Consider the following 14,480-nt stretch of genomic DNA (forward strand, 5'->3'; position numbering starts at 1 on the left):
GTTTATGCGCGTAGGCTTGCCCTGGATTTAAACTTGTACGTCAGTGTTAGGTTTACGCGGAAATTAAATCCGCACGCCGTTGTTAAGGTGACTTTGTTTATGCGGGTAGACCTGCACGGGAATTAAAAAAATTGTACGTCCTAGCACAAAAGGCAATAACATTAAAAAAAATTCTGACATGCGAAATTTGTAGATGAGATGTCAAATATGTTTCCAGTAAAGATGATGATGATAACTTTAGTGAATACGGTAACATGGTTTTGTTTGCACCAAAGGCAAAAGCATTAAGGGGTTAGAACATGTTGAATCATTGGAAATTAAATTGTGATTCATTTTAACAAATGCGTCAGCCTTAACGTGAAACTTTTAGGATACAACCGGAAATTGAATGCGTGTTCGTTAGCAGCGTTTATTAAAATATATGACCATATTGTAAGATTTAATAATAGTAGCTTAATTTCAGTTAACCAAGGCGTTCAGTAGCATTGGTATATAAAACATGAACCTATTAACTAACTAACAATTATTGGAAAATAAACTTGAAAACTTCGAGACGTATGCTATTGCCTAAGTTAAATTGATTTTGAGTTTGTTGTTGTTTCGTTCAGTAGTATGGGTTTATGAGACGTGTACCTACATAAAGTGAATTGATTTTAAGTTTGCTATCCCGTTCAGTAGTATGGGTATATGAGACGTGTACCTACATAAAGTGAATTGATTTTAAGTTTACTGTTTTGTTCAGTAGCATGGCTATATGAAACTAGTATTTTACCACCACCGAAAATTAAATCCGGGACAGTTTGTACCAATAGCGTGATTATTAGCGTTAATCACTATGTTAGGCTACACAAGAACACTAGACATGATTTAAGTGTGTTATTTTTCTTATAGGTTTTTTGAGAACAAAAAAAACTGAAAATTAAATATATATCTCACACAGATTTAAAACTTTGCTCCTGGAAAAATTTTTAGCACTAATTGGAACCATAAAATCCACACCGGAAACCAAACATAACTTCTTACATGTCGGTCAAATCTTTGTGAAGTTAACCCATTTAAAATTATATATATATATATATAAGTTGTTCAAGTTAAACAATGTAACTGAGTTTGTGATTAGAATAATAGAATTTTATTAGTGTTGATTATAATTGATTTCATTTTGGTGAAAATAAGTTGTACTAATAATACTTTTCTTTATTTTGCAGAAGAAGAAAATGAGTGAAATTGAATTTGAAGCGTACACCGCAAACGACTACTGCCGTAAAAAAATAAAAAACCGTGGTGATCGAAAATCATATTTTCTATCATATGTATGCCCACAAAATAAAAACAAAACTGAAAAATGGCATACATGTGATATGTGTGTAAACATGGAACTTTTAAAAATGTATATAGAAAAAAAAGACAGAAAGTGTAATGATGGGGAAATAATCGGGATACCATGGGACTTGGAGGGACGGGTGAGGGAAAAAGAAGAAGAAAAGCAAGACGAAGACAAGGACATGATGGAGAAGGAGGGAGAAGAAATGGAACAGGAAGAGGGAGGGGAGGTAATTTTGGGGCTTTAATTTTTTTTGTAAATACTTGTAAATATAATGTAAATAAATCATGTTTTTGGGTGAATGGGTAAATTTTGAGTTTCCTTTCCTTTGAATTTTTAAAACCTACCTAACAAAGGTCATAAAAATGTCTAACATATTTTTTTTCCGTGTCATATTGAACTTATAGATACCTTTTATTAACAGTAACGTTTCGAAGCATAGAAAATATATTTTCAGAATAAGAATTGTTGTTAGAATTTAGAAAAAAACAGGAAAAAATCTTTATGCTTTTCAGTACGTTGCACTATTTAGTTAACAGTTTCAATTGAAAAGATTTTAATTATGCTATCATAACTAATTTGATTTCCCTCTAGTATCAAATTGTACTTGAGTTTTCCTTTTATTTATTTATTTATTTATTTTCTTTAATCAATATACATAGTTGTAGGGTGAAACAAGCTTAATGAGATATTTGTTGGTGTCCATAAATAAGAATTAAAACAACAACAACAACAACATTTTCGTTTAATAATTAGTTGTTGCTATTAAATGATAGTATACTGAAAGAAAAGTCTGAATTTTTACTTTTTTATTAAATCCGTTTAAGATGACTGAATAAATTTATTTTATTCACTCACATGTATAAGATGTTCGAAGAATATGTAAGAGAATAAAAGATACTCTCCTAATAAATTACTCGGAGCAACTTATTTTATGGAGACAAGATAGAGAATTTGAATACTTTTTTTCTTTTGTGAACACTAAAATGTAGTTGGTGTCAGGGAACATACAATAAAATCAGTTTTTTATTCCTTGAATAATTAACTAGGTATTTCTTTTGGGTTTGAAGCTGTGGATTTGCGACCCACGGTATTGTATATAAAAATTTTGTGCAAAAACACAATAATATCCAACTATTTAAGATAAATATAAATAAAGGGTTTCAGTGTAGAATGACATATATGTTAATTGGCATACCATTATCTATTTGGATGAAATGGAGTCCCATACACTTAGGTCATGAAGATTTGTTGTATATAAAAAAAACTCTTAGACACTTTATAAAAAAAAAGCCGTCCTGAGAAACACAAATACTTGTCATAAAATGTTCAAATAATTGGAGTATCCTAGGATCGACCCCCAAGCACTAAAGGTGAGCGCCTTACCACTAACCCACCGCAATCCCCAAAGACAAAAGAACTTTAGTTCAGTTTAGATACTTAATGCTGCCATCAGAATATTTTCTTTGTGCAGCATGGAATCGAACTCTGAATAATTGTAAAGATTAAATAGCAAATTGTTTCTTAGAAATAAAAAATTACTTACTTACTTACTATGGTATCTGTGTACGCTTAATTATGAAATTATTTTGAATAATAAATGAAATCTGTGAGTCCCACGATTATGTCGGATCACTTTAGAAAAGGTTATGAAATTGGTGGAATGAAGAAGAGAAAGTGGGAGAACACGTTGTTTGTTCAGCACAATTTATAAGAAATAAATCCAAACTTAATGTTGTCATAAAAAATGTTGAAATAATTGATGCAAGCGGTAATCGAACCAAAAACCCTAAACAGTGGAAATGAACGCCTTACCACTGAGCCCTTATGGCTCCGCTATGAGAAATGAAATAATTGATGCAAACGGTAATCGAACCAGAAATCCTAAGCAGTGAAAATGACTGCTTTATCATTAACCCATTATAATCCTATATTGATAAATGAATACCTAATGAAGAAAAGTCTAACTGTAGAAACCAACTAGCACTGAAAAACTAAACATTGAAACTTTGTCAGCATAGTAATCCATATAATTTTCTTTTATTTTATTGGATGCTCAAGGAAATTGTATTTTCAAAAGTGTTAAAATTAAATGTGAATCATGGGACGGACCTGTTATGAAAGAATAAAAGTTTGGTCTTGATAAGAAAACAATAGTAAACTATGGCTAACGTACTTATAGATTTATTATCAAATCTGAAAAACTTTGAACAAATCTTTTCTGTTTTGAACAGTACATAAGTAAAATTAATGAACAACTGTGTGTCAAATAAGTAAGATTAATACATACTAAAAGATGGTTGTTTTCAGGAACTTGAACTGAAAATTGTTTCTACTGGCCTTCTTTTTTAAAAAAACAAGTGGTTAAATGAAATGATAGGAAAAAGGTGGTAGTTTAGTTGACCTCCCCTTTGAACAGTAATGGGTATTTTATATAATCTTACAAAGTTATTGTTCGTGAAGAAAAGTGTAAATAAAATGATGATGATTTTCTACATGACTATGGTCTGTCACCACCGATAACATGTACGCTATCCGTTTAGCAAAGAGGAGGAGGAGGGTCATATTTGGGAGATTGAATCTAATTCAATACAATAGAGATATATAACCTAACGCATCGACATAAACACCTGTTTAAATAAGTAAATGATCTTTGAATATATGTCATATAGACATGAAAAAAGAATACAGATAAATAGGAAATAAATTTTAGTTTCATGAAACTTCAGCCATAAGAAGAAGTTTGTAAAACAGTTTATTCTCCTTTGCCATTGCAAAGTTGGTGTTAGTTTTTTTTCTTTCCTAAGCTTTTAACATATAGCATGCCTAATGAAAATTCACAGGGATTTCTAGCACTGATCAAATACATAATGTAGGCTTCAGTTTTAACATATATTCACAACTTACTACATGGATTGTCTACAAGAATCCTTAACATTTGGCGAATTTTCGATAGCATTTTGTTTCTCCCTATTGTACGCAATACTTTATCTGTAAACATATTTAGCGAAAGTTCAATAATTATTGTCTTATGATAACAACAGTAATATTTTTTTTTTCAAGTGTTGAGTATTCTGTAGATAAGATAGCACCACTCGTTGCTAAAAGTTGTCACAAAAGGAAGTAATCCACCATGTCTTAAATGTAAAATAACCAAAAGTATGTTTTAAAAAGGATTTAAAAGCATTATTATTTATCGATACGTTGGAATCCAACAGACTAATTAAAAAACAAGTAAATACAAAGGAGCTATTGGGGTTCAGGTATTGTGATTTCTAATTATTGCTTTCAATGTGAATATATAGAAATTCAAGCACGCGCAGTAAACGGTCTGGGTGACTTTGTCGGTTGTAAAACTGATGCAAAGATGAAATATTCAAGCTAATTTGGATAATAAAAGAATAGTATCTAAAACTAATAGGGGGTGGAAACTATGAGTTTCAGGTCTACCTTAAACTTGTTCAAACCTGTTTTCATTGGTTAATTCAAACATGTCGTTACATCCCACGGTGAAAAGTATAAATACCGCGGTTAAGAAAGATACATAAGAATATTGTTGTACTGGTTGTAGTCGATGAAAAGATTTCTTCTTCTTCGTATGGTGGTCAATGAAAATATTTGTGGCTAGTGTTTTTTTTTTATTTTAGTTTGATCACTTTATATTAATTTATCACCTCGTAATAAATTACTCGAACACTTACAGTGTGATTATTTTATTCGTTCGTGTTATTTTATTTTATTGGTTCATTTGCGTAGCAAATTCAACTTATTTATTGGATTGTATGCCAAAGCATATTCGCTAGAGCAACTACGTTGTGAACTATTATATAATTCGTTTACTTTGTCGAACTGAAAAATGTCTAATGCTGAAAACGTATTGGTCTGTTTCTGCGATAATATTCACATAACAATTCAGTGCTTAATAAATGCTTTTCAAATGTGGGAATCTAAAAGAAGAAGTATGTTTCTTTGCAGTGGGTGTGCACGTGGATTGAAAGACGCAATAAACCATGACTGCATTCTGTTACATAAAAATATATTGAAAACAAAAGTACTAAGTGTTATTATGGATATGGACACACAAGATGAAATTTGGTATACGTTTCAAAAAAATGCACAACAATACTTTTAATAAATTAGAACAGTTTTTTCATATATATGATGATGCCATTCATAATGATACATTTGTTAATCAACTAATAGAAATATTTTTGCAGAAAGATTTTAAGAAATTCTTAATTTGGAATAAAAAACAAAGTGTTAGTGATAGTGTTTGTGATTGAAAAAAAATATGAAAAATAATAGACGTATGGATGAAAATGTTACTCTTCTGTAGGTATATTACATGAACAAACTGTAAAAAGGCACAATTTGCCATGCTTTTTTATTTCTGTGAACGTTACAAGTAAATCTTACTCAAGTAAATATCTAAGAAAAAAATACTTACTGTGTAGTGCAGTGCAGTGTAGTGCGGTGCTATCATACTAAACATTTCTTCAAATATTTATGTGAATGAGTTCAAAACTAATTAACACAATACAAATTTTTTAAAAAAAATCGTGTAAAAACCAATATAAACTAATGAAAGATGTTTCATATTGCTGAATAAATGAAGACTTTATACAAGCTTCATATTGCTGAATAAATAAAGACAATATACTAATAATAATAATAAAATCGGAGATTTTTTTATTGTAGTTTTTGCAACAATAATAATCGCAAAAGCCTTCTGCTAGCAAAAGTTTACGTACACTAGTTATTAATTGGTAGTAATTATCTTTGTACAGTAAATATATTTGCCTACCACCCTTTCTTTCTGGATATATCACATAAAATTCACGACTATTAAGTTTCTTTACAAAGACAATGATTTGGTACTTGGGTGGCAGGTATTGTTGAAATTTTTTCACATCATTAATAGTACATCCATTTCGATGCTCAATAGTAACATTGGCATCATCACACAAATCCTTAGTCTGCTTTAACAATCGCTTAGGATTGTTTTTTTTTTTAATTTATACATTTGTTCATATTTTTGATCGGCCCTAGCCTTTTTCGAGGATGATAGTCTTAGAAAGACATTATATGTCCTTGTTTAATGGGATGGTACACTTTTCCAAAAGAGTTGTATATTCCTCATATTTGCCCGATTCACGGGTTCGACACCTTCCCTTGCGTGGATTAACAATGTGGATCTTACAATCCGCCTTTTTTCCTCTTCCTTTACAGAGATGCACCTTCGATTAAAATTTTCTCATTGCTATTGAGGGTATTTTCCACTATGGAGAAGAGGGCTTCCGGGTTCAATTCCTTTTTAGGACGTCATGTTATGTACATTGTTTTAAGTTAAGGTAGTGCTCTCGATAGTTATTCCTTTATAGGTGTTCTTGCCAACATCCCTTTATTGTATGGGTCATTCCGAAATCAAACAGATTTCGTATATATTTTTTTTCCTGGTCTTCTTCGATTCCATACACTTAATGGTTATTTCTGCCCCTTTTAACCCAAAGTAAACATATGTTTATGATATACTCTTTACTATTTCAAAATTCTGATGCATCCATACCATCCATTATCTTAGGTACTTCTTGAAAAACCCATTTTAGTTCTTAGGTTCCCCAGAACTAGGAGAACTTGGTCGTGATAAGCTTGCCTAGTAGTAGTTTAGCATTGTCCTTAACAAATAAGTGAGCTGTTTTACATGCTGCTTGAACTTTTTTTTAGAATCCTGATTTTTTTTATATCATCTTTGTGGAAAAATCCGCAGTGGTATAAATCAAATATCAGCAGCTGTTTCACAGGTTGCCAAAATAACATCCTGTCTTTCTTTAAATTGTTTTAGTAACGCAGTTAACATTTGATAATATTTTTCATTGGGTACACGCACACCCTTAGAATGATAAGTATCCACCAAACGCTTCCAAAAATCGTTTCTACTCAAAACTACGTACATGCACCCATTGCTATGAAATTTATCTACTATCATTTTCCATCTGTAGTAAACAACTTCGGATGCCTCATATCCGAAACGTTTTGCCATGATTAACAGTTGGGTTAGTTCGTTTACATTTGTAGAAGTCATCTGTAATCGAAATAATGTATTCTTCTAATGAAATAATAATAATAATAAAAACCTATAAATTTGTCTATTTCCCACCGCTCTTTTACTTCGTTGGTTAGTTCACCCAAGTAGGGCTCTAATGTAAGCGGAGATTTCTCATCACGGTGTTGTACAAACATTATGCTGTCCGTGTCACAGTACAAAACATTTTTAGGTCCTACTAATGTCAATAGGTCATACAGTTTTAACCGTGCCCATAACGTATTGAACGCCACAAGAACAAGGTTTGAGAATTTCAATGGTTTGTTCTTATTCTCTGTATTGTGATACGTAAGAATAAGATGTTTATCTCCAATGGGTAATACGCTTTGTACTTCGTATTGTTGTGCCCATAGATAATACAATCACGAATTGCAACAAGTCCGTTCTTTGTCCCCATTTTCCCATAAAGCGAATTAAGGAATATCTTGGAGATATACCTCAGTCCCGGGTTCTTCCTGATATTGGTGATTTAATTGAATGCCCCCATGGGCATGATACTCTTTAATGTATTTTTGTTTGTCTCCTTTCGTTTTGCACCAAACAGGAAATCCTGAAGATTCCTGCTTCATTTGAAGGAAAGAATTCACATAGTCTTTAAACAAACTATCTGAATTACTAAGTTTGTAAGCACATGAATTAAAATTCAATCTTGTTTTCTCTGATATCATAATTTATTTATTTATTTATTTTTCAATATATATCGTTTGTTCCAAGATTGCTTTAGCAAACACTAAGTGTTAGTAAATGAGTTACAAAGTATGAAATTGTTAATATTATTATTAATTTCATCCCTAACAAATCACGTACATGTCTATTATTACATATAAATGTTCTAATGATATAATAATGGTATGAAAAACTTTATATAATCACACCTATTTCTTTTCACGATATATTTAGACATAACAATATAAATTCTATGCGTGCGCATACTCGTACTAGATTTTCGCGCATGTCAGATACATGTGTATACTTGTAATTGATCTTCGCGCATGTCAGATGCGTATGTATACTTGTACTTGTTTTTCGCGCATGTTACAATATAATATAAAAGCGCGCATGCGTATAGCTGTAGTAAATCATATAAAGGAAGTGATACGCTGTTACAATGTACAGTCAAAAGCAATCTGTTTCCGCAATTAAAAAGCAAAAAACAAATTCTGGTTCTTCATCTCATAATAATAAAATACGAAAAGGTGAAATTGAAACCAATCTTTCTTTATTGCAAAGTGAATGTGTAAAGTCTAAATACATTTCACCACGTGAAAAACGTTTTCAACTTGAAAAACAAAAGAAAATTATTCTTGTACATCCAAATGATCCTGACATTCCTGAAGAAGACGCTGAAAGATATAGGATTATTTATCCAACACAGGAAATTACCATAGAAGATGCTGTGTATAGACGAAATTTCAGATACCCAAATGAAATACCCTTTGAAGAGGAAGTTGTAGTAAATCAAAATACAATTTCTAATGATATTTTGATATCCAATGCTGTGAAGTGTGGTTGTACTCCTAATGAAGTAAGTGAAATATGTGTAAAACAGTTACTAGAAAAATATAAACTTTCTGAACCATTACTTTGTGAAGGCTGTGCGAATCGTAGTGAGAAAGAAACTGATCATAAATGTGTGAGTGAAAGTGATGAAGAATTAAATACTATTGTGTGGAATTTCCTAATCAAGAAATCAACACGTGATCAAATATTAAAACATTATCTAAAGATTCATGTGAAATATATAGATGTAAACATTATTCCCCATCTTATAAACAAATTTAATTATTCATATCAAGAAATCACGTTTAATGATTATCATATTTCTGACTTAAGAGAAGCATATCTTGAGCACGATAAAGATGTGTATCAACAATCCAGACTGTGAGTACCAATGTCGTTTCCTAAATACATACGACAATTGCGAATATCAATGTTCTTCTTTTTCTATAAAAGAACAATGTGTATTAATGTGTATTGACCGTTGGAAACCACAGCAAGAACTTTTGTGTTATGGGTGTTTTCAAAACAGGAGCAAAATAGAAGAACACGATTGTATTACTTCGGACTATAATATGTTATGCTATAATGCATGGCGTAGAATGGTAAGCGCACAAACTTTTGATGATTTATATGAAGAATTTGCAAGAGTGCATTGTGATACTGAAATTGATGATTGGGAATTTACATGGACATTATATAACATTTTATTAAACAAAGAAAACATTCAGTTAATTACAGAGTTATTCTTACAAAAAGATTTACATTATAATATGCATAAGAAATAGTAATAATGGAAAATAAAAACTCTTCTGGTAATCAATTACAAAATAATAATAAAAACAATGTGTATAAATTAACAAAAGCAAGTGATAAAAGACTTTCAGCAATAAATTGGCCAGTATGTAATTGTGCATATACTAATATAAATATAGATTGTATTAAACAATATATCAAGGAATGTATCTGTATGTAAACTATATATATATATATATCTTATTGAAATTTGTAAATAAAATTTTTTCTCATTTTATATTACATGTTTTATTTATTTCCTTACACATCTTATATATTTTACTTCAACGCGAAAAATTTCAATACACTTACAGTGTAAAAGTAAACTATGTTTCAAATATGATTTACAATTTATACGTAGGGAAAAAATTCTTTTAAAATTTTTTTCATGAAATTAGAACTTTAACATGGGCATTTAACAAAAAAAATCCGTATGTTATGATTCGCCTACATAAAATTTGTGTATTTTATATTGCATGCATGTGAAAAAAACTTTTCACATTTTTAGTTTACGGTTCTGCATTTTTTTAGTTTGCATTTTCATTTTCGTAACTTGCATTTCTAAAAATTTTTGAAAATTACATTTTCGTAACTTGCAGTTTTAAAATTTTGAAAATTACATTTTTAATTTTTTTTCGTTTAAACAAGTTACATTTTCACTTTTAATTTTTGTTCAATCACTTCATTAGAAGTTCCGTGTTAATTATTTGTTTCGAAAATACTAACTAAGCTCGTTTTAAAATTAGAAAGTCGTAAGACCAGCTACGCTATGATTATTTATTCTCTCGTTTGTTACACAAACTCGTTTTTAAAATTGGTGTTAATTATTTGTTTTTTGAAAAAAACACTTTTCGACATTTATATCACGTGTATGTGAAAAAACTTTCTGCATGTTAGGATTCGCGTTTGTAAAATTAGTTTCTGCATGTTATATTGCATGTATGTGAAAACTTTTTGCATTTTGTAAGATAAGTATATAAATCATACTATAATATTACTGTGTTTTTTAAATTCGTCATTAGATCAATTTCTGTTTTATATTCTCCTCTGCCATTGCTAAGTCGGTTAATTTTTTATTCTGAATATATTAAAATATTTGTGTGGAACTCTGCTTATGTAATGGATCGTTTGCTGTGCAAACTCATTGTTAAAATAGATTGTGAATATAATAATAATAAAAATTCTTGCAGAAACTCGTAAGAGCAGCTACGCTGCGAAACTTACAAAATATTCTTATTTTACGGATCGTATCTTTTTTTATATTCTCCTTTCTTATAGAAAGTCGTAAGAGCAGCTACGCTGCGAACTATTAAAATATTTTATTGGTTCGTGTTATTTATAACACTCGTTTTTAAAATAAGAAGATCAGAACACTTACAGTGTGAACTTACAAAAAATTTCTTATTTTATTGATCGCTTGGTGTACAAGCTCAGAGCAGCTACGCTGTAAACTTGTAAATAATTCGTTTGCTGTGCAAACTCGTTTCTACGAAAACTCTCAAGAATAAAATCTCATAAAGAGAAACTTGTTTCGAAAATACTAAAAATTGAGAACTTGTAAATTAGTTGAACACTTCATGTGAATTTTTCGTTACATAAACTTTTCTTATTCAAGCTATGTTTGTTACACAAACTTTGAGGAACTGTTTTCAAAAATCGTAAGCTTGTCAATGTAAAATACTCATCAAACTTTTAAATACTTCAAAGTATTGCTAAAAATAATAAAAAATTAACTCTTTTTATTCAAGCTGTTTTGTTACACAAACTTGTAAATACTCATCAAACTTTTAAATACTTCAAAGTATTAGTAAAAAAAATCAAGAAAAATATAAAACAGTCATCAAATACTAATTTTAAACGATTTTCCAAAAAGTACACGATAGAAAGCATAAATGAGTTTCACCTTGTAAAATGGCAATGATACCTTTTATTTAGGACAGTTTTAATATTAAATAAAAATCAAGAAATGAAATTCGTATAAATTTATTTGGATATAAAGATATATACAAACAAACAAACAAACAAGGATAGAAAATAATATATATATACAAACAAACAAACAAACAAGGATAGAAAATAATAATATATATGTACAAACATAATAACACACACACACAGCTATGAAAATAATATATACATACAGATTATATTATATACAAAAAAAGAAATCAGTTTGCACTGTTTCTATCTTTTTCTAATAAGATGTTCACTAGTTCTTCAATATAATTCGGGTTCTTTAATAAGTTGTCATAATTTTCATTAAATAAATGTTCATTTCTTTTGTTAGCAGGATGTGACTTCACATATTTTTTATACACTTTGTCTCGCACATTTTTGTTGCTCATAATTTTCCATGCTTCTGCTTCAAGAGTCAATATATCTGCAAGAAGGCACCGATGCCCCAACTGATTGAAATAATTTAGGTTGCAAGCCATGCAAAGTAAAACTGTATTTGGTTCCCACTTTAAAATACTATCCTTAACACATGTTTCACTTATAAAGTCATTACTACATTTGCACTGACACTGTTTCCTCTGCACACGCCAATCCAGTGGGGCCTTTTGGGGTGAAAATGGATAGTCCAACTGTGAAACACTTGGTGATGGCGTATTGGGTTTGCACTCTTCTATCTCACTCAATAACTTACAAATTTCTTCCTCCTCTTCCTCATTAAATAAATCGGGAGATGTTGGTCTTTCTTCTTCTTCTTCTTCTTCTGCTTCTTCAGCAAGTGTCCACTTTATGGATGGAACTTGAAACTTCTGGTTTGGTGTTTCTGCTATTGGTACAGGTAAGGTTGTTCTTGATCCAACAGGGGAGGTTGGGATTAATACTGGATCTTCTCTTAAATCGATGATTTCTTCCTCTATAATAACATCTGGAGATGCTGGAGAAAAATAGCACGTTTCTTCCTCTATAATAACATCTGGAGATGCTGGAGAAAAATAGCAAGTTTCTTCATCGATAAACAAATCCGGAGATTCTCTATTGGATTTGAACTTTTTGTTCGGAAATTCAACAAACTCAAACGAAGAATCCCCATCTAACTCGTCGCACAAGTCAATTTCTCGCCGTACTTGACTCTGAATCGACTCCATGATGATACTATACCAGTCTTCTCTTCATACCCAATCTATAAGGAAAACTTTACCGATAACATCATATCACGTGATACTTTAAACATTTTCAAACAGTCGTACCACGCCAATTAAAATATTTTCGCATGTACTTTTCCAATTCTCTATAAATTTTTTATAAATATAGAAATAGAAAACATGTTCTCATATAATCTTTTAAAATATCAACATTTGGTATTTTCACTTTGGTAAAATCATTCCCCCATTTTACAACGGTATTCATAATGCGTACTATTTAATCATCTGTCGTCTATGTGCAGATCTAGATAAATCACGTGTAAATAAATAGTTTACATGCTTTTAAAATAAAATCTGCTATGTACACCTTCTATTATTATTCATGTAAACAAGACATCGACCCTACATACACCAGCATATTGTCCACGTAAAATAACGGATGCCACAAACTATCTTTGTATTTGGATTCATTCATTCATTCATTATTATTATTACATTAATATAACAATCTTCTATTGCAATCGTATTTAACATCCCTTCATGTTTCAACATGATCATCATTCAATAGGTGAATGTTCTTTTGCATTCGCGTTCAATGACCTCATATGTTCTACCATTCGAAATGTAAAACTTTCTTTGTATTCATTATTAACAAACTATCATAAAACTTGTTTTTTTATTAGTCTGTCTCCAACCTGTGATGTTTATCTTTCACGTTCCCCAGTCTTTCTTTTATGTTTTCGCCGACATCGCCAAAGTTATTTCTATTAGTTTGTCCCCAATTTCAGATGTTCTACGTCCGCAATCTTTCTTTTGTTCACCTACCGCGGCGCCAAAGTTATTTCTATTAGTTTGTCCCCAATTTCTGATGTTCTACGTCCGCTATCTTTCTTTTGTTCACCTACCGCGGCGCCAAAGTTATTTCTATTAGTCTGGCGGTATTCTGTAATGTTTACCAAACGTGTCAATGGTCTTCCTTTGTATTTAAATTCAAGTTTTAGCAACGCCCTGCAGGCACACATCATCACTCCTACCCAACCGGTTTTCCAAAAGCGCGCGAAAAGTTCAGTTCATGTCTTAAGTTCATCAGCAACAGACGTACGAAAACCACGCTCTGTATATGTATCGGCATTACATATCATACCAAAGTATACATATTTTATACACGACGTCTTTCAGATGGAAAATCCACAATGTGTCCCGCATGAATAAATATTTCCCTCCCATCATACAGCATTCATCTCTGGTGCTAAGGGTCCCATATTCAATCCCCGTACAATGCAACGTTGATCTCTGTTGCTAAGGGTACCAAGCTCATTTTCAGTACAATACATTGTTCACCAATAGTGTTAAGGGTCCCGGGTTCGATCCCAATTCGTATCATGCATTATAAGTGTTCTCACCTTCTTATTTTTAACAAATAAAATAATCACCATCTCCTTTAGCCTAACAGGTGGGACTCAAATATTTCATTTTTCCAAGTTATATATATATATATTTCTCAATGTAAGTTTCTATTAGTCAAATCCATTTGTATAATATCTTTTTTATTCTTTCTCCACATATTGCTCGAGTAATCTCTTATTCTCTCTCACACATATTGTTCGTGTAATCTTTTATTCTCTCTCACATATTGTTCGTGTAATCTTTTATTCTCTCTCTCACA

This window comes from Thermobia domestica, chromosome 4 (genome assembly GCF_964235325.1).
Source record: "Thermobia domestica chromosome 4, izTheDome1.hap1.1, whole genome shotgun sequence".
NCBI lineage: Eukaryota > Metazoa > Arthropoda > Insecta > Zygentoma > Lepismatidae > Thermobia > Thermobia domestica.